At 38.9% G+C, this 19,131-nt stretch overlaps 1 protein-coding gene across 18 annotated transcripts in view; it reads right to left on the bottom strand.

The window, feature by feature from the left end:
* LOC137253031 (alpha-tubulin N-acetyltransferase 1-like) overlaps positions 1-19,131 on the bottom strand; it is a 783,286-nt gene that overhangs the window by 498,979 nt on the left and 265,176 nt on the right. The gene's annotated exons all lie outside the window — the stretch shown is intronic.

The raw sequence follows: 19,131 nt of genomic DNA, 5'->3' as shown, positions 1-19,131 counted from the left end.
CAATTTATCTAGCCCATGAGAAGACGGTGCCGACATCGACCGTCAGGAATCTGGCGGAAGCTACATCAGGTGCACTGATACTGGGAGGAGATGTAAACGCGTACCACTCCACCTGGGGGAGTAATCACGAAATCGAAAGGGTGAGTTACTTTTTGATCCTCAACTCTAGACTAACCATAAGCAATAGGGGAACTGAACCAACCTTTATTACAAAAACAAGAAGGGAAGTTCTCGATGTCACCTTAGTCTCAGAAGATGCGGAAGAGTTGGTCAGAGACTGGAGGGTCCTTAAGGACCACTCATTCTCTGATCATCGTTACATCCAATTCGACTTAGACTTGGTGAAAAAGCAGAGCGCTGCCACCAGGAATATTAAAAATACAAACTGGGAAGAATTCAATAGGGAACTAGTTAAGATATTGCCGCTTGAGAGCGTACCGGAAACACCAGGTAGCATACCAGAACTGGAAGGACTGGTAAATAACTTCACGGGGGTATGCCGCAAGGCACTAGATAAAGTCTGTCCCAAGAGAATTCAAAGGAGTAAAAAGAAGCCACCATGGTGGAATTCACAAATCGAAAACCTTCGCAGGTTAAGTAGGACCACTTTCAATGCAGCTAAAGCGTCTGGCAATGAGCAGCATTGGGAAGTATACAAAGAGCATCTTAGAAACTATAAGTTTGAGCTAAGGAAAGCCAAAAGATCCTCCTGGCGAGATTTCTGTAGCAGCATGGAAACAGTGTCTGAAGGGGATAGACTTAGGAAAGTATTTTCCAGATCGGCTAATACGGCCCCAGGATGCTTGCAAAGGCCTGATGGTTCGTGGACCGAAACTGGGGAGGAAACCCTGGATTTCCTGCTGCATACACACTTTCCAGGTGCAGCTTGGAACGAACCAGGGGATACACAAAGCTTGAAACAATCAACAGTACAACCTGATTACAAGAGATAAGATATCTTGGGCCATCAAATCTTTTGAACCATTCAAAACTGCAGGGCCGGACGGAGTTACACCTATACAACTGCAACAGTCACTGGAATGCAGCACTAGCTGGCTATATGCTATAATAGGAGGTGTCGTGGCACTAAACCACATCCCACGTATATGGAAAACATCTAAAGTGGTATTTATTCCCAAGGCAGGCAAAGCATGCCACGCGAAGCCTAAGGACTTCAGACCCATCAGTCTATCTTCGTTTCAACTAAAGGTGATGGAGAGGCTGATGAAAACATATATCAGGGAGGCAGTGAATGACCAACTCTCTGAAGCACAACACGCCTATATGTAAGTCAATGGAAACGGCATTGCACGCAATTACATCGTGCATAGAGAGATCGTTCTCCTTCAAGGAATACTGCCTGGCAGCCTTCCTAGACATAGAAGGAGCGTTCAATAACATTAAACCCGACTCAATCATTAAGGTACTGACTGATCTGGGCATCGAATCTCAGCTGGTGGATCTTGTGCACCAATTGCTGCTATGCAGGGTAGTACAGGCAGAATTTGCAGGGGTTTCGGTGAGCATGTTCGTCAGTAGTGGAACTCCCCAAGGTGGAGTCCTGTCCCCTCTGATGGGGGTCTTGGAGGTGAATCAGCTGCTAAGGGACATGGAGGAGGGGAGGGGCTGTAAAGCTATAGCATATGCTGACGACCTTGCCTTGGCGATAAGTGGAAGTTTCCACAAACTCTCTGCGATATGATGCAGGTGGAATTAAGAAGGGTCGAAGCATGGGCCATTGATAATGGTCTGGGCGTGGACCCATATAAAACGGAGCTGGTGCTCTTTACGAGGAGGTATAAGAGACCACGTCTCTCAACTCCAGTGCTGGCGGCAAACACAGTGCTTAAGTTAAATGAGACCGCCAACTATCTAGGGCTCACACTTGATAAGAAATTTAACTGGATACAAAACACCACGGAATGTGTCCGTAAGGCCACGGTTGCCCTCTACACATGAAAAGGGGCCATTGGACGGAAATGGGGTATGTCCCTTATGATAGTACATTGGATATAAACGGCCATAGTTAGGCCAATATTGCTATACGGGGTGGCGGTATGGTGGCCCGCCCTGAATAAATCCTCGACGGATCTTGCTCAAACGGTGCACATATCTGCACTACTATACATAAGCGGAGCCATTCGCACAACGCCAATGGAGGCTATGAATGTAATATTGAACCTACTACCCATAGATATAGTAGGCATTAAATATGCAGCATGTGCAGCTATCAGGCTGAGGAAACTGACCACATGGTCGCACTGTAAACATACTGAAATTCTCGACAGATTCTGCATACCAGAATGGACAGATTTCTGCAAACCAAATAACAACTTTATCAAGGGATGCGAGATATTAATCCCTGAGAGGGAACAGTGGGTGAATGACCCTGATTGGCCCACTAACAGCATTCATATCTACACAGATGGATCTAAACTGGATAACAGGGTCGGAGGGGGTGTCTATTCGGAACGATTGGAGATACAAAGATCGTTTCGCCTTCCGGATCACTGTAGCGTATTTCAGGCCGAGCTTGCAGCCACACGAGACGCTGTGGACTGCCTTAGGGCTAATTCTGAAACTGTAGTAGGCTGTCGCAGATCACTTAACGTGATGGCTGAACAGTTTACTCTGCATCTGGTATGGGTTCCGGGACATAAGGGCATACCAGGTAATGAGATGGCGGATGATATTGCAAGAAAGGGTACATCCCTTCCACTTTCGCCATCCTGGAAGAGGGTGGGCATGCCGCTCTCCACCTGCAAGCTCAAGATAAACGAGGCTCTACTGATGGAAAAGGGAGCCAGGTGGAAGCATCATGATAGATGCCACACGGCAAAACTCACATGGCCGGAATGGAATGAGAAGAGATCGCGAGAGCTTCTCACTCTCCGTAAGAGGGAAATTTCCTTAGTTGTAGGTCTTCTTACGGGTCATGTTTGTATTGGACCGCATGCGGAAAGGATTGGCGCTCCATTTAATGATTACTGTAGAAGCTGCGGCAACGAAGAAGAACCTGAAACTGTTGGGCATCTACTCTGTGAATGTCCAGCGCTCGGCAGAAGAAGGCAACGTTTTATGGGCAAGATGTTTCTCGTAGATCTGACTGATATAGCTAAGGTCAATACACGACGCTTAGTTGGCTTCACAAACTCAACGAAGTGGTTTGATTAGGAAAGTAGGAACAAATCCGTGTGGTTTCACAAAGGGCCTATAAAGGCCTAAGTGTGCCGCTCCAATGTGGACGGCAGCCACTTGAACCTAACCCAACCTAACCTAACAAAGAGAAGATACATTTGATTTTATGAAATAATAATTACCCCAACCACCTAATACACGAATTGATCAACCAGGCGATCATAAAAACCAGTAACCACCTCAAAAAATTACCAGACGCAACAACACACTAAGAAATACCACAGTGTGACATATATTCCAAAGCTCAGTCCTATAGTCGATCACAACATAATTAAACAACAAAACATCACACTAGCTTACAAGTTCAACAATACAATGTCCAATATATACACAAAAACAAAGACTAAAATACACAAGCAACAACAAAACAACGTGATATACAAACTAGAATGTAAAGGAAAGGAGAACGAGAACTGTGATAAAACATACTGTAACGAATGTTAGCAGCACTGAGCGATGCTATCGTCTCTAAGCCAATGCTAAGCAGTGACGTGAATTCACATCCATAGATCAATCATTATGTATCTACATAAACGAAACAATAATTGCGTCTACACATATGTACCATGTACGTATACGAGCAGCGGAGAGTCAATGCACAAACACATGCATATATCTGAGATACTCCTATAAGTATGCAATGAGAAAAACTATAAAATTGTGAAATTGTAGTTACAGCTGAGAAGTTTGAGAGCTGCTGGACTAGTAGATTCTGGAAGCGCCTAGAAGATGCGAAGGTTGAAATCAAAGAGTATAAAAGGCGGCAATTGTAGAGGCGCTGGAATTTAGTTTGATTTGAGTTGTCAAGCAGTTTCGATTAAGACGCTATCTAGCGAGCAATAGCAGTATTATTTTGAATAGTAGAGTTTCATTTGAGCTATCAATCAGTTTGGTTATTAAGCAAGCTATTCGTTGCAAAGTTTGAGTGTTATTGTGAAGTACTTTAATAAAGGCCATTTTGCATTATTAAATATTGGAGTTATTTATTCAACAGTTTAGTGATTAGAACTCAGCAGAAGATTGCAAATAAGGGGAATTGCAAGTAAATTCGTTACAATTGGTGTCAGAAGATGAATTGTTGAATAAATTCCGAAGATTGGCAATACAACTTGGACATGGCAAAGTTGAATGAATTGAGGATCCAGCAACTGAAAAAGGAGTTGGAGAACCGTGGATTGAATACAACCGGCAATAAGATCGAACTTCAAGCACAGCTACGAGAGGTAATGGAGTCGCAAGGAATCGATGTGGACGAGTATGTCTTTTATCCTGATGGGGACGAGACAACAACAAAAATTGAAGAGAAAAACGAAACATCGCAGACAGTTACGAGCACAGACTTGAACATGATTTTGGCTGCAATATCTGCACAAACATCGACAGTAACATCAATGTCGTCGCAAATGTTAGAAATGTCGAAACAGATTACATCCAAGATGGAAACACAGCTCGAAGAACAGAAGACAAATATGTCAGGACAGATCGAAGAACAGAAATGTCGTCAGAAATAACATCTAAAATTGAAGCACAAGAGGCACGTATATCAGAAATGTCGACACAAATTTCAGCACAGGTATCATCGCAGATCTCTGCACAACTAGAATCGCGTATGGAAGAGAAACTAACGCAGTTTCAGGAAGGGTTCAGTTGTCGACAAGATAAAATGGAGCGTGAGATATACGTTTAAAAGATCGTATACAGGAGTTGCAACTAATTCTCCCAGTTGTTTCAGCGAGCAACACGAAGGTAAAAACTGCATCTTTTGACGGCGTTGAAAGGGCCTGCAGCTGAGATTTTACAAACCATTCCAGAGGGCGAACGGAACTGTTATGAAGCATTGATGGGCGCTCTAGAGAGACGATACGGAACTGAGCATAGGAGACAGATATACCAAATGGAGTTGCTGAACCGCTTTCAGAGGCCTGGTGAAACATTGCAAGAGTTTGCGTCGGATATTGAAAGGCTAGCACATTTAGCGAATGCGGACGCACCCGTGGAATACACTGAAAGGGTAAAGATTCAGAGCTTTATAAATGGCATACGGGACGCCGAAACAAAGCGAGCTACATACGCAAACCCAAAATCCAACATTCGCAGAAACGGTGTCACAAGCTCTGATTCAGGAAACAGCGTCGCTTCTGTGTGGAAGTAGAAAGGCCAGAGTGGGTAGACGCAATATTGGAGGCGCTGAAAGGATCGCAAAAGCGGAGTGAAAAAGTTTTCAAATGCGGGAAGTTCGGTCACATTGCACGTCATTGCGATCTTGGTCCTAACAGTTCCAACAATGTGGGTGGCCGTAAACGCAAAGCTGGAGGAAATGAGCAAGAGCGTGTCGGATGTAAAGAACGAAAACTTGCCCCGGCTATTGAATGTCCTGTGATATCTGTGTCGCAAATTGGAAGGAAATCAAGCAGTCTTACCGTCAGAGGGAATGTGGATGGCAAGGAGCGTGTACTGACTTAGATACGGGCGCATCTCATTCCTTGATCCCATCTGACTTGATCAACAGGAGAGTAAGACCGTTACCTGGAGCAAGGTTGCGTACGGTCACTGGCGAGTATAACCAAGTTCAGGGAGAAGTGATATGTAAAGTCTTGATTGGAAAGGTCACGGTTCTACAAAAATTCGTTGTGGCGAAGATCGTTGAAGAAGTCATATTGGGAGTGGACTTCATGGTTGATCACGACATCAAGAAAAGGCCACGAAAGTCAAAAGAAAAGGTTGATGGATCGCATGTGCCAAATAAACCGAAATTAAAAGTACCTGCGAGAAAAAGACCGGCATCGACAAAACCTAATGCACGCACTAAAATGACTGAAAAAATTTTTCAGATGGAATGCAAGGGTGGTTTCAAGCCAGCGCGCACTACTGTTGTGAAACGTCCAGACGATAATGATGATGCAAAGTCAATCCGTCAAGTGCAAGCTCTGCGAAGAAGTTCATTGGCCAACCAACAGAGTGCGAGGGAACGATCAAGACTAATGAGTAGTAAGATGAAACGCAGGTACAATGAGAACAAAAATTCGTAAGGTTTTTTGGAGGGAGATTTGGTACTGTTATACAACCCTCACCGGCGGAAAGGTGTTCCCTCCAAGATTCGGTGCAGTTGGGAAGGCCCGTACAAAGTTGTGAAAAAGATCAGTAATACCATCTATCGCATACAAACCACTGGGAAACCACGGATTAGAAGAGTGGTTCATTTGGAAAGGCTGGCAGCGTATAGATCGAGAGAAATGTCTGATCGGGACGATCAGACTTAGGTGGAGGGCAGTGTAACGAATGTTAGCAGCACTGAGCGATGATATCGTCTCTTAAGCCAATGCTAAGCAGTGACATGAATTCACATCCATAGATCAATCATTATGTATCTACATAAACAAAACAATAATTGCGTCTACATATATGTACCATGTACGTATACGAGCAGCGGAGAGTCAATGCACAAACACATGCATATATCTGAGATACTCCTATAAGTATGCAATGAGAAAAACTATAAAATTGTGCAATTGTAGTTACAGCTGAGAAGTTTAAGAGCTGCTGGACTAGTAGATTCTGGAAGCGCCTAGAAGGTGCGAAGGTTGAAATCAAAGAGTATAAAAGGCGGCAATTGTAGAGGCTCTGGAATTCAGTTTGATTTGAGTTGTCAAGCAGTTTTGACAAGCGTTTTCCAAGCGGAAATATTAGCCGTAACCAAAGCAGTAGAAACCCTGGAAGAGAATAGCTTAAGCTGCAACCGTGTTAACTTTTATATTGACAGTCAAGCAGCAATTAAGGCAATAATCTCGCATAGCACAGCATCTAAATGCGTGTTAGAGTGTAAGCAGTCTCTGGAGAGAATCGGGACAGGGAGAAGCATACATCTATATTGGGTCCCAGGGCATATGGGAATAGATGGGAATGAAAAAGCGGATGAACTAGCTAAAAAGGGCGCATCCCTTGAAGCTTGCTCCGTAGATGTCCCAATTAGATTGGGCGAGATGAAGCGAAGGCGAGAGGTGCACATGATCGACCAAGCGGGAAAGGCGTGGGTTCAAGCGCGGGGCTGTAAAGTGTCGAAGATTATGTGTAGGTCTTACAACCTTAGACTAACACAGTTGCTGCTATCATTAAAAAGAGAGGACTGTATACTCATGACGGGTATTCTGACTGGACACTGCCTTCTGGCGTCACATGCCTTTAAACTAGGCTTGGTCAGTGATAGCAGAAGGTAGGAAGTGCGGGTTGGAGGCGGAAACGATCGAGCACGTTCTGTGCTCGTGCCCTGCACTTGCCAGGCTAAGACTCCAGCTATTAGGAGTGATACAGCTGTCAGATCTAGAAGCAGCAAGTGGCTTAAGTCCTAGGAAACTTCTAGTATTTGCTAAGAGGACGGAGTTATTTTATAACATAGGTCCTGGTTTTTGATAGGGTTTTTCAGTTTGGTCGTTAAAACAAACTTCTGGTAACACTACGGACTCAATCAGTCTATGTGAGGTCCTCATGGACCGGCCAGTTCAACCTACCTACCTACCTGTCAAGCAGTTGCGATTAAGACGCTATCTAGCGAGCAAGAGCGGTATTATTTTGAATAGTAGAGTTTCATTTGAGCTATCAATCAGTTTGGTTATTAAGCAATCTATTCGTTGCAAAGTTTGAGTGTTATTGTGAAGTACTTTAATAAAGGCCATTTTGCATTATTAAATATTGGAGTTATTTATTCAACAGTTTAGTGATTCGAACTCAGCAGAAGATTGCAAATAAGGGGAATTGCAAGTAAATTCGTTATAATACATTGCGACAAAGCGGGCGCTAGGTGTTCGCATTGCCGAACACGCAGGTGATATTAGAAAACAAAAACACAGCACTGCACTGTCACAGCACATACTCAAGTGTGGCCATACAGCTGAGTTCACGAATACCAAAATTATTGATAAGGAAAAACGGGAGATGGTGAGATACACACTTGAAATCTTACACATTTTAAACAACAGACAAAAGGCGATGAACAGAAAGGAGCACAGCGACAATATCGCCGCTGCATACATGCTATGCCTGAGTAAATAAATAAATTAGTAATGACAAGTCTACCACGTAGGGTGGTACCGATATTTTAGTTCTATATGTATGTTCATATTGTCCAATATTGTTGTAAGTGTGAATTAATGTTTTCATGTTAATTTCTATGTGTTGTGACATTTTGTTTCTTTATTTATTTGAATATAAAAATAGTGTAGCCCATGATTCAATCACAAGAGGTTTGCTGGACAGACACATTTTTTGACAATTGGAGCCATTTTGCTCCCAAATCGAATTCACATCCGTTAACTGTGTTGTTTCTTTACGAATTTTCGAAAAATATTAGTAGTAGAAATATGAAGCAATCAGTTTACAAATATCCGATAAGCACTGAACTGCATAATTCCTTAGAATTTTTTTTTTTTTAGTTTTGTAGTGAATTTATTCACTATGCCTCGATCTATTAGTATGACTGAACATTGAACATAGGTAATTTTATGAAAAGTACGGACACCAAGGAATCGTGCACTTTCGTAAACCTATGAACATTCGAAAACTAAAACAATTCAAAATTCATCGTTCAACGTCAAAACCTCGACTATTAAATCGATCCACGTAAAAATGTCATTAGTAAATAATGGAGATGCCATAACGAAATGTACTCATTGGGCATGTTAACTTATTCAGGTAAAAGTCTAGAACAGGAGTCTACTGCTAATACACGTCCAAAAATATCGAGAGAGGTGACCTCGACAACAATAATCCTAAGGCGGAAAAGAAAAATTGTATCTCTGTCCGGAGATATTTGGAGTTGAAGTTGGCAATTTTCATGTGGTTGTTGTAACGTTTTTGTGCACTGAAAAAGATTTTGTGTACAAAGGGATTTTGCACGCATTTAATTTTGATCCCACCTCATTGGTGGACCGGCCAGGGTAATTTTTTATAAGCTCGGCTGAAGGCCGCCAACGCAACCCGGGGTAATTTTTTGGTTTTTCGTCAATATCTTTTGAACGAGCTAAAATTTTTATTTCCGCCTTCGAATTATTGGTATCGAGGTCAATACGCGTTTTTGCCACTTCTCTTGATATTTTTGGGCGCGTATTAAAAGTCGACCGTCTTTTCTATTAATTCCGTATGTTCGGAATATTCGCCTCCATTTAAGAATTTGGAGAATCGGTTTATATTTGGAATATTATGCACATTCGGACCTCGTGAGGTAGTATCAAATGAACGTTTTCCGAATATTCTAAATTAACGGTTTCTCCGGAACGCTTCCATGAATACTTAACGGAAAAGAGCTTTCCGAAATTTCAGAATAAAAAGGTGAATACCCCCTGTACGGTAGAACCGCACAAAAGCTTAACTCTTCTGTCAAAGTCAAGGTAGTAATATAAAGTTCTAAGAAAATAAGCCATTTTCTTTTATTTTTGTTTTTGCCAGTTCATTGGGGCTGCTGAGTAGCGTATCACACCATGTCGGCTGCCTGTTCAAAATCGTGCTGTCTCAAAATATTTTTCAAAAATTTCCCAATTCAGGATTTGTCACAAAACCGGCCTATATTAGAGATAGATTGAAGAACGCTTCATCTCAGAATGCTTTTCATTACCTCCCTCTTATTGCAAAATGCATTGAACTTATGCTCATATAGGGAGTTTTTGAAACAAATTTTGAGATAGTGCTTTTTTGAATAAAATTCTAACGTACGGCATTCTTCAAACAATTTCTGAAAGAATGACCAAACCAACATAACTTTATCAATTCACGAAATATTTAGTAGAAAATGAATTATTTCCCCAAAAAATTTTGGCATTTACAAATTTACTACTAATATACTACCAAAGATACTTGTCTACTAAAATTTCACTGAAGGGTATTGAATTATTCCCCGTTTTCCTTACTTCGTAAAGCCAACCCGTCCAGATTTTTCAATTTGGGAGTATCAAAGATCTGTCATCATTGAAGAACAAACCTCTAGTAATTGAATCATGGTGTAGCCCCTGAAGAGGCTGAAATATTCAGCGAACGTCGGGCGAAAGATAAAATAAATCTTTATTTGTACCCGGAAATATTAGATCAACTAGCCTACTCAAAAAATTTAAAAATATTTAATTTTTTGAGGCCGAGAAAAGTTGAAGATTTGGTCTCAAGTTACAAAATGTTTGCTTAAAATATTACGTAAATAATTATATCGTCAACATTCAATAGCCAATAAATTGAATTCAGAAAGTTACGAAAAATTACATTGGCATATATCGTCAATTTTTGTAGTAACATATTTTATACAATATATCGTCGGAATTTGTATTTCAATAATCGTAATAAAATAAAGCATTAGAAATTGAGTTTGATAACTTACGAAATGCTTAGTTAGAGGGCTCCGCGCGGTTTGTTTTAAATGTATGTTAATATTTACATATACTATCAACAGAGATTTCTGAGGTGCTGAAATACCACCTGAATTTAATAAAATGTTTAAAAAGTAAATGATACGCATGATTGATTAATGATTCCCCCCACTATCAGTCAAAAAATAATTCACCGAAATAAAATATTAAATCACAGGAACTACCCCGTAAGAGAATCTATAGTTCAAAACTAGCGCACTTCTACTGCATTCTGAACCACTAACAGCTCGCCATCTATCTCTTTTACATGCTTTCAACTGGCGAATTTAATAGCGTTTTCTTTTCCGAAATAAATTATTGCCCAAGTAAATGGTAAAGCCTTAATAGAATTACTCCTACCCCAGAAAATGTTCAACATTTATAGTGCATACAAAGAACATTTCAACTCACCATATTCACTCATATTAACAGAGTATAAGTGGAACTTAAGAGCGAATTGAGAGTTTCACAGAGTTGCGCTGCCACACCGCCATTTTATACAGGGTAAAAGTGTTACGCTTTTGCGTCGCGAGCAGACCATTATTTTCACAAAAGAACGAAATATACTGTAATTGCGTTGCCTGTTTTTTAGAATAGAGCAACAACCCTTGCGCGGCGTACAAAAAGCGTAACACTATAGCCAGAAAAGAAAACGCTGTAACATTGCGATGTCCTAAGCAACTATATACAAATTTCCACTTTAGAACTAGTTCTTTATTGGTAATTTTTGGATAATTCCGAACTAGTGTATAATTTTACAGCTGATATCTAGTTCTTTCTTGGTAATATTTCATTGGCCCCGAACAGGAGCGAAATTCTAAATGTTGCTTCTAGTATGATATTATCGCATTTTTCGATAGTTCCGGACTTGTGGAATAGTTTTGAAAAAAAGGCTTACTCATATGTAGTCGTAGATTGTTAAAGCAGTACTTTTGTTGGTGGCCTATTTTTATATACACATATATGAAATATCAAATATAAAAATCCAAATTGTCGATTTTATAATTGCAAATATAGCTACTAACGAAATAGTACTTGAATGGCACTCTAGGTTTATTTCCGAACCAGAAATTTGTATCAGTAGTTACTGACTTCCTTTGAGGATAATTAACTATTATCATATGGAGTTAGAAGAGGCTCCTCTTCTTTTGGTATGTTTATATTCTTTGGTCATATCTACCATATATTTCAGCTCTGCGGTCAGTTATCTATTTAAATTTTTTATTTAACTGCTATCATATTTTTGAATAATTTTTAGTTGTCAAATTGTTAGTGTAAATTTTTTTCTTCATACACAAGTGCCTGAGCTTCATATGGGAGTGCCTTTTCTTGGCACTTTCATAAGATATTCGAGCATTTTCATATGATTTGAAATTATATGTGAGAGCATATGGTGCTATGAAAATTTTGTTTATGTTTGAAGTGTGAATTTCTATCTGCGCCTGTGAGGGCAAAACAAAAACAAAAGTCCTATAAGTGTATAGGGGTTGAGCAGCCCTGATGTTCAGAGTATGAAAATAAAGCAAGTTACGCAGTCGCATGTTTTAACTGAGTGAACATTTTTATAATATTGATTGATTATTTCTTTTATCATAAAAATAAAATTTGCAAAAAAATTCAAGAGACTTTTTATATTGCGACGAATATTAGTGACACTAAGTGATACTCACATCACTAATCTGATACTAAGTAAATAAAGCCACAACAACAATAAAGCAAGCTGCCACACTTTTATTTACGTAAACACACTAATCATTATGTCAACACATGTGTCCATACAAGCAGCGGAGAGAATCGCACAAACACATGCATATATCTGAGATACTTCCAAAAGTAGGCATCCATCGGTGAAGTATCACTCACATATACACGCGCATATGGCTATGCGAGAAGCTCTAATTGTGCATTTGTAGTTATAGCTGATGAGTTTATAGCTGGTAAACAAATAATAAATTCTAGGAGATAGAAATGCCTAGAAGTATGCGAATGAGAAATTACAGACTATAAAAGGAGTTAAAGCTGAGTAATCAGTAATCAGTTTGATTTAAGCAAGCTATTGGTTCTGAAGTACCTTAATAAAGGCCATTTGCATTATTGAATATTAGAGTTATTTATTCAACAGTTTAGTGATTCGAACGTTAGTAGAAGGTTGCAAATAAGCGGAATTTCCCTAAATTCGTTACAATATATATTAGTTAGATATAAATTATTAATTAATTAATAACGAACTTCTAAAGCTCGTTTTTACTATACAATAAAAATTTTGTAAAAAATACATATTAGCGGTATTTATTTAGTACAAAAAAGTGAGAATTTGCCAATAAAAAATGGCGATATTTCTTATACTTAATTTTGCCAATGGAATTTAAAATACAAATTTTAATAAAAAATACAGTTTAACGGTTTATTAATTTTTTTAGCATTTCAAATAAAATGTTCGACATCGCCGCTCCTGGGGCCAAGCGAGCTCAAAATTCGATTTTTAGAAAAAATGGAAGTTTTCAAAATATAAGAATGCAGTTCCTTATGAAACCCCCCCACCTCCCATCATGTTTCAGATTTCTTACTTTGTCTTCCATAAAGAGAAACATGTAGACAAATCACAGAAAGGTTATGTCAAAAAAAGGAAAATCCACTAGGATTTTGGATTTGAAAATGTCCCCATTTGTAAGGCGGTAAACAGACCTTTTAAGAAACATACACATTTTAAGCTAAGAATTAAGTAACCCTAATTAAATTCAATTTTGACAGGTACAGTGTTTAGTATAAATAAATAAATGAAGAGATTTAAGGCCGAGCTTTTCTTGCAACTAGCGTCGTTCTCTTTCTAATTTTTTCTACAAATTGGTGGAACAGGATCACATGTTTTATGTCGATTCCGAGCGGCATCTGCAAGGCAAATGAATTTTCACTGAGAAGCTTTTCAAGGCAGAAATACAAAAAGTATACAAAAATAGATGAAAGTACATATCACTAATTGTTAATTTTATAAAAAACACACTACCAAAAATCAGCTCTATACAAAAATAAAAAAATAAAAACAAAGAATGAATTACAAGAAACTAAGCTTCGCTGCCATCTGGCGAGGAGAAATAGCCAAATAAATCTCAGAAGCAAAGCTATGTTAGAGTATTTTTAAAAGTTTCAAGAAATTTATCTTTTTAAACAACAAATGTTGTGTAAGATTTTAGCCAAGGATTTTTGCTCTGTTTCAACTAATTGTGAATATATCATTGCCGAGCCAACATTAAACGCTGATACCATTGACACTTAAAACTAACAACATTAGAATCACTAAATTCGGTCTTAAAGTAACCATATCTTTAACATCTATGTATACATATCAAACTGCATTTATACGAACACTGGATTGTGAATATTTCGAGTTTGACCGACGTAAGTGGGATATTATAGGATAATTATCAGCAGAGCTCGTATTTCTATGCAAATTGAATATGTAAAATGTATTCAAAATATATGAAAAAATATGCTAGAAATACGTAAAATATATGCCCGTAAAAAAATTCGTGAGTACGTGTGAAACATACAAATGTATGTCTATGATTGAGTCCATTAGCGAAACTGGAAAATAAAAAGATTATTACTTCACAAGTTTGTGGCCATTTTAATAATGGCTTCGGCACTTTTTTATGGTCTTCTCCGAATACATTTTGAGATAAACGTCACAAACATTGAATGACTTAAGTGATTTTTGATCGACTTTTATATGGCATTTAAGATAAAAAGTTTTTTTTCAGTTAGAAAAAAGTCTTTCTAAAAGGGGTCGCCCCTCGGCAATGGTTTCGCAAGCACTTGCGGGTGTATTTTTTCCATGAAATGCTTACAAATTAAAAATTGCAAGACACGCAAGCTGAAAGAAAAGCTCAGTATAAATCACCTTGTAAGTAAATCACGTCAAGAATGTATGGCATTAGACATAACTAACTAAATAAAAGGGGACCCGAACGATTTTAATTTTTTTTTTAACTTTTGTACTTTGCACTACCATATTTTTAAATTAGACGTGGTCCTTATCAGCTTTTGATCGGATCAATATATAATACCAAAGACCAAATTTCCGCCAAATAGCAAAGTGATATCAACGGCTTTTGATATACAGCCTGCTAAACTTTTTAATTTTCTTCGGCTTAATGTGGGCGGCACCACGCCAATTTTACAAAATTTTAATTAATTTATGTTGTATACCGTAACTTTTTTTGTCCACTCGTCAAGTTTCACCACTTCATCAGTATCTGTTAAACCATTTTTGAAAGTGAATGTGGATATAATCTGATGTCGACCATTTTCAATACTATCCTCCAAAATTTCACAGTAGAACGGAAAAGCTCTATTGCACGACAAGTTAAAATGTATTAAAATTGTATGGTGTTACCAGATTTTCATACTTTTACCACCATATGCATAAATCTTCTCTCATTCCAACATTATCAAAAAGTTGGTTTAAGTCGAATGCGGAGCTTTTACCGCATCGTCGACGATCTAAGTTTATGCTCAAGTTGTTGTGTTAATGGACTAAACTTTGTTGATCTTAAAAATGTAGACCGGCGGCACTTGGTAAAGTTAGGTTAGGTTAGGTTGAACCGGCCAGCCCATAAGGACCTCACATAGACTGAATGAAAAACTGAAAAACCCTATCAAAACCCAGGACCTATTTACTAATAAATAACTCCGTCCTCTTGGCAAATATATATTAGAAGATTTCTAGGACTTATGCCACTTGCTGCTTCTAGATCTGACAGCTGTATCACTCCTAATAGTTGGGCTCTTAGCCTGGCAAGCGCAGGGCACGAGCACAAAACGCATATTTTACATCTACTATCACTGACCTAGCCTAAATGCATGTGACGACAGAAGTCAGTGTCCATTCAGAATACCCATCATGAGTATACAGTCCTCTCTTTTTCATGATAGAAGCAACTTTGTTAGTCTAAGGTTGTAAGACCTACACATAATCACCGAGACGTTACAGCCCCGCGTTTGGTCGATCATGTGCACCTGTCGCCTTCTCTTAATCTCGCCCAAACTAATTGGGACGTCTACGGAGCAAGAATCAAAGGATACGTCCTTTTTAGCTAGTTCATCCGCTTTTCCATTCCCATATGCTCTGGGACCCAATATAAGTTAACACCGGCTACGTGATTGTGCACGAAAACTTGCATAAATTCCAATCAACAAGAAATATCAGCGTGTGAGTGAGAGGTTGACGAGTGCGGACGTTCAAATTTTTAGTTCCGGTAAAAGTAATATTTTTGTGGTTTTTTAGCGAAATTAAATTGCATTGCAATATTGTTGGTGTCGTCGTAACGCTGGTGCATCTGGTTTTATTGGTTAAATTGTTTTAGGCAGACAAATCCGTGCAATAATTAAAAGCGCGTCAAACGCTCGTAATAAATTATTACTTTTCTTCTTTCTACACAAAAAACTTGCGAGAAATGGCTACGCCCGCTGCCCCTCCATCAGTCAAACGGCGTTCTAGCAGAGGCTCGCCCATAGCTAAAGCAGTGAAGTTGGACGAGAATTCAATTTTAAAAACTGTGCTTGATGCTCTTCGTGACTTGGAGACAAAAATGCAACAACAATCAGACAAGATGCAATCTCTATTTGATGACTTGTCTGGCAAGATAACAGCACTTGAAAATGAGTTAATAAAGAGAATCGATGATGAAGTGGGTGCTCTTAAAACCAAAGCTGCCGAAGCAGAGGCGCGTATAAATAGCCTCGAAGTTGTTGTTAGTGAATACAAGAGTGAATTGAGCAACATTCAGAATCAATTAAAGAGTATGCAATCAGAGAAAGCGACTCCAGACTTTACTGCTGATGCTGTATTATTTGGCGTGCCTTATGTGCAGGGAGAAAATTTGAAAAGTATATACAACCAAGTGTGTATGTCGATCGACTTCTTATCACCGCAAGTAAGAGATATTTTTCGAACTGCACGCCCACTGAACAAAGCTGTTAGCGCCATAATCATTAAATTTCACAATCCCTATGATCGAAATCGGACTTGGCGTGCTTTCAGCGAACATCGCAAAAAAACAAAGGCAGACGTTTCTCTTAATGATATTGGTTTTGAGGGCAGTTTTAGAATTTTTGAGAGCGTATCTCAAGGTACAAGAAAACTTCTTCATGAAGCAATTAAGCTTAGGCGTGCTGGCAAAATTGCATCTGCATTTACTCTTCGGGGAGAAGTGTACATACGAGCTACCAAAGACTCCGTTGCAGAGAAGATCTTCACCTCTGACGATATGAAGCAGTACCGCTGACTACAAGTTAAGCTAGCTTATTGCTATTTAATATTATATTTCTATTTATATTATTATACGTATATAACACCAACACTTTATGTTAAAATGGTCCGCTTAAATCTCTTCAAATTCTTTTACTTATGTTTCTCGTATTTGACTACTTTCGCTGCTGTAACTTTGTGTGTTTGTCTTATGGTTGCTTTTGTTTGCATACATTATGGTGACCCTTAGCGGCAATTTGAGTGGTGCGGGCGATAATAGTCTTGCCATGATAAATGTTTTATGTCAGCGTGGGAATGGTTTTAATATTGTACATTTTAATGCCAGAAGCTTGAATGCTGAGAAGATAGATTTTGTAAGGTATTTTTTGAAAACTCGAATGCTGACGTTATATGTGTTTCAGAGACTTGGTTTGCTGAAGATCTTGATGACAAGCACTTCAATATAAGCAACTATAATCTGGTTCGTAATGACAGAGTGGGTAAAAAGGGTGGAGACGTTGCAATTTATTGTAAAAAATATATAAATATGAAGCCTATTTGCAAATCGGTGGGCCCCGGTACAGAGTATTTGTTTGTTGAGTTACGTGATGCGTTTACAGTCCCCATAAAACTAATAGTCATGACTTGTTACTTTCTTCCTTGTCCTCGCACATTGTAGCCTATGATAGCATAATTGTTTGTGGCGACTTTAATGTTAATCTCCTCGTTCGTGATTCGTATAGTTCCAGTCTATTGAATAAACTCTGTGGTACTGGTCTTAGTGTTATAAATCGGGATATTCCTACAAGGTTTGGTATTAATTGTTGTCCTAGTCTACTTGCTTATTTTATTGTTTCTGACTTGGCTGTTGTTCTAAAATTTGACCAGATACCATTTCTATCACACCATGACCTTATCTTTTGTTCCTTTGACTTTAACTTTGACCGCTGTGACGCAAATAGCTCTTTTGCTTTTAGGGATTATCGTTTTCTTGACAACAATGCTTTGTACTCCGATTTTTCCCAAGTTGATTTCAGTGAATGTTGGCGCCTCGTTAGTGCCAACGAAAAACTTGAGTTTCTTAATAATAAGATTCTAGACGCCTATAACAAGCATGTCCCCACTCGCTATAGCAACCCTACAAATAGGTCCTGTCCCTGGTATAACGGCCAAGTTATTTCTGCAATTAAAGCGCGCAATAAGGCATACAAATCGTGGAGGAGGATTAAAACTGATGTAGCATGGCAGGCCTACAGAATCGCTAGAAACACTGCTACTAGGATTATAAGAAACCAAAAATGTAAGTTCTTCACCTCAAGGCTAAATCCCTCATTACGTTCTAAATCTCTTTGGCGTAATTTAAAGAGTCTTCGAATATATGAAAATAAAAGGCAAGATTGTACTTTGAATGCAGATACCCTTAATGACGCGTTTGTGCATAGTTCCGTGGTTGGTGTTGACTTTGGTAATTTTGTTCCAAATGGTTCTGTGTGTTTCTCTGGAAGTCCATTCGAATTCACTGCGGTTACTGAATGTGAGGTAGTAAGAAGTATTCTTAAAATAAAGTCCAACGCAACTGGAACGGATGGTGTACCAATTAAATTTATAAAAATTATTTTACCATATGTGTTGAGTACCCTTACGCACATTCTTAACCACTGCATTACGACATCTTGCTTTCCTGAGTCGTGGAAATGTGCCATAGTTAAACCTGTTCCTAAAAAACGGTCTGCGAGCTCAGTCACTGATTATCGACCCATAAGCATTCTGCCAGTATTATCTAAAGTTTTTGAAAGGCTGCTAGCAGATCAAATCAACTCACATATTTTGAGGCATAATCTACTTTCGCCGTACTAGTCGGGTTTTAGAGTTAATCACAGCTGTGCAACTGCATTACTAAAAGTAATCGATGATATCCGAATACCCTTCGATAATAACCAGCTCACCCTGCTCTGCTTACTAGACTTTTCAAAAGCTTTCGACTTTGTCGAGCACGAGTTGCTCTGTTATAAACTACAGCTATAATTCGGATTTACTAAAAGCGCCTTGATGTTAATGGAAAGTTATTTAACCGGAAGAGTTCAGTTTGTCAACACAGGAAGTGAAGTGTCGGGTGTGAAAAACTTATCCCAAGGTGTTCCGCAGGGCTCCATCCTTGGGCCCTTATTATTTAGTATTTTTATAAACGACATTTTTTCAGTGTGTAAGCACATGAGCATGCATGCGTATGCAGATGATATACAAATGTATTTATCTGGTAGTTTCGCGAATCTAAGCACACTTTGTGTCAAAGTAAATAATGAC

This window comes from Eurosta solidaginis, chromosome 5, assembly GCF_040869045.1.
Source record: "Eurosta solidaginis isolate ZX-2024a chromosome 5, ASM4086904v1, whole genome shotgun sequence".
Lineage (NCBI taxonomy): Eukaryota > Metazoa > Arthropoda > Insecta > Diptera > Tephritidae > Eurosta > Eurosta solidaginis.
The sequence above is the reverse complement of the archived record's forward strand: the minus strand, read 5'-3'. Positions and strand labels throughout refer to the sequence as shown.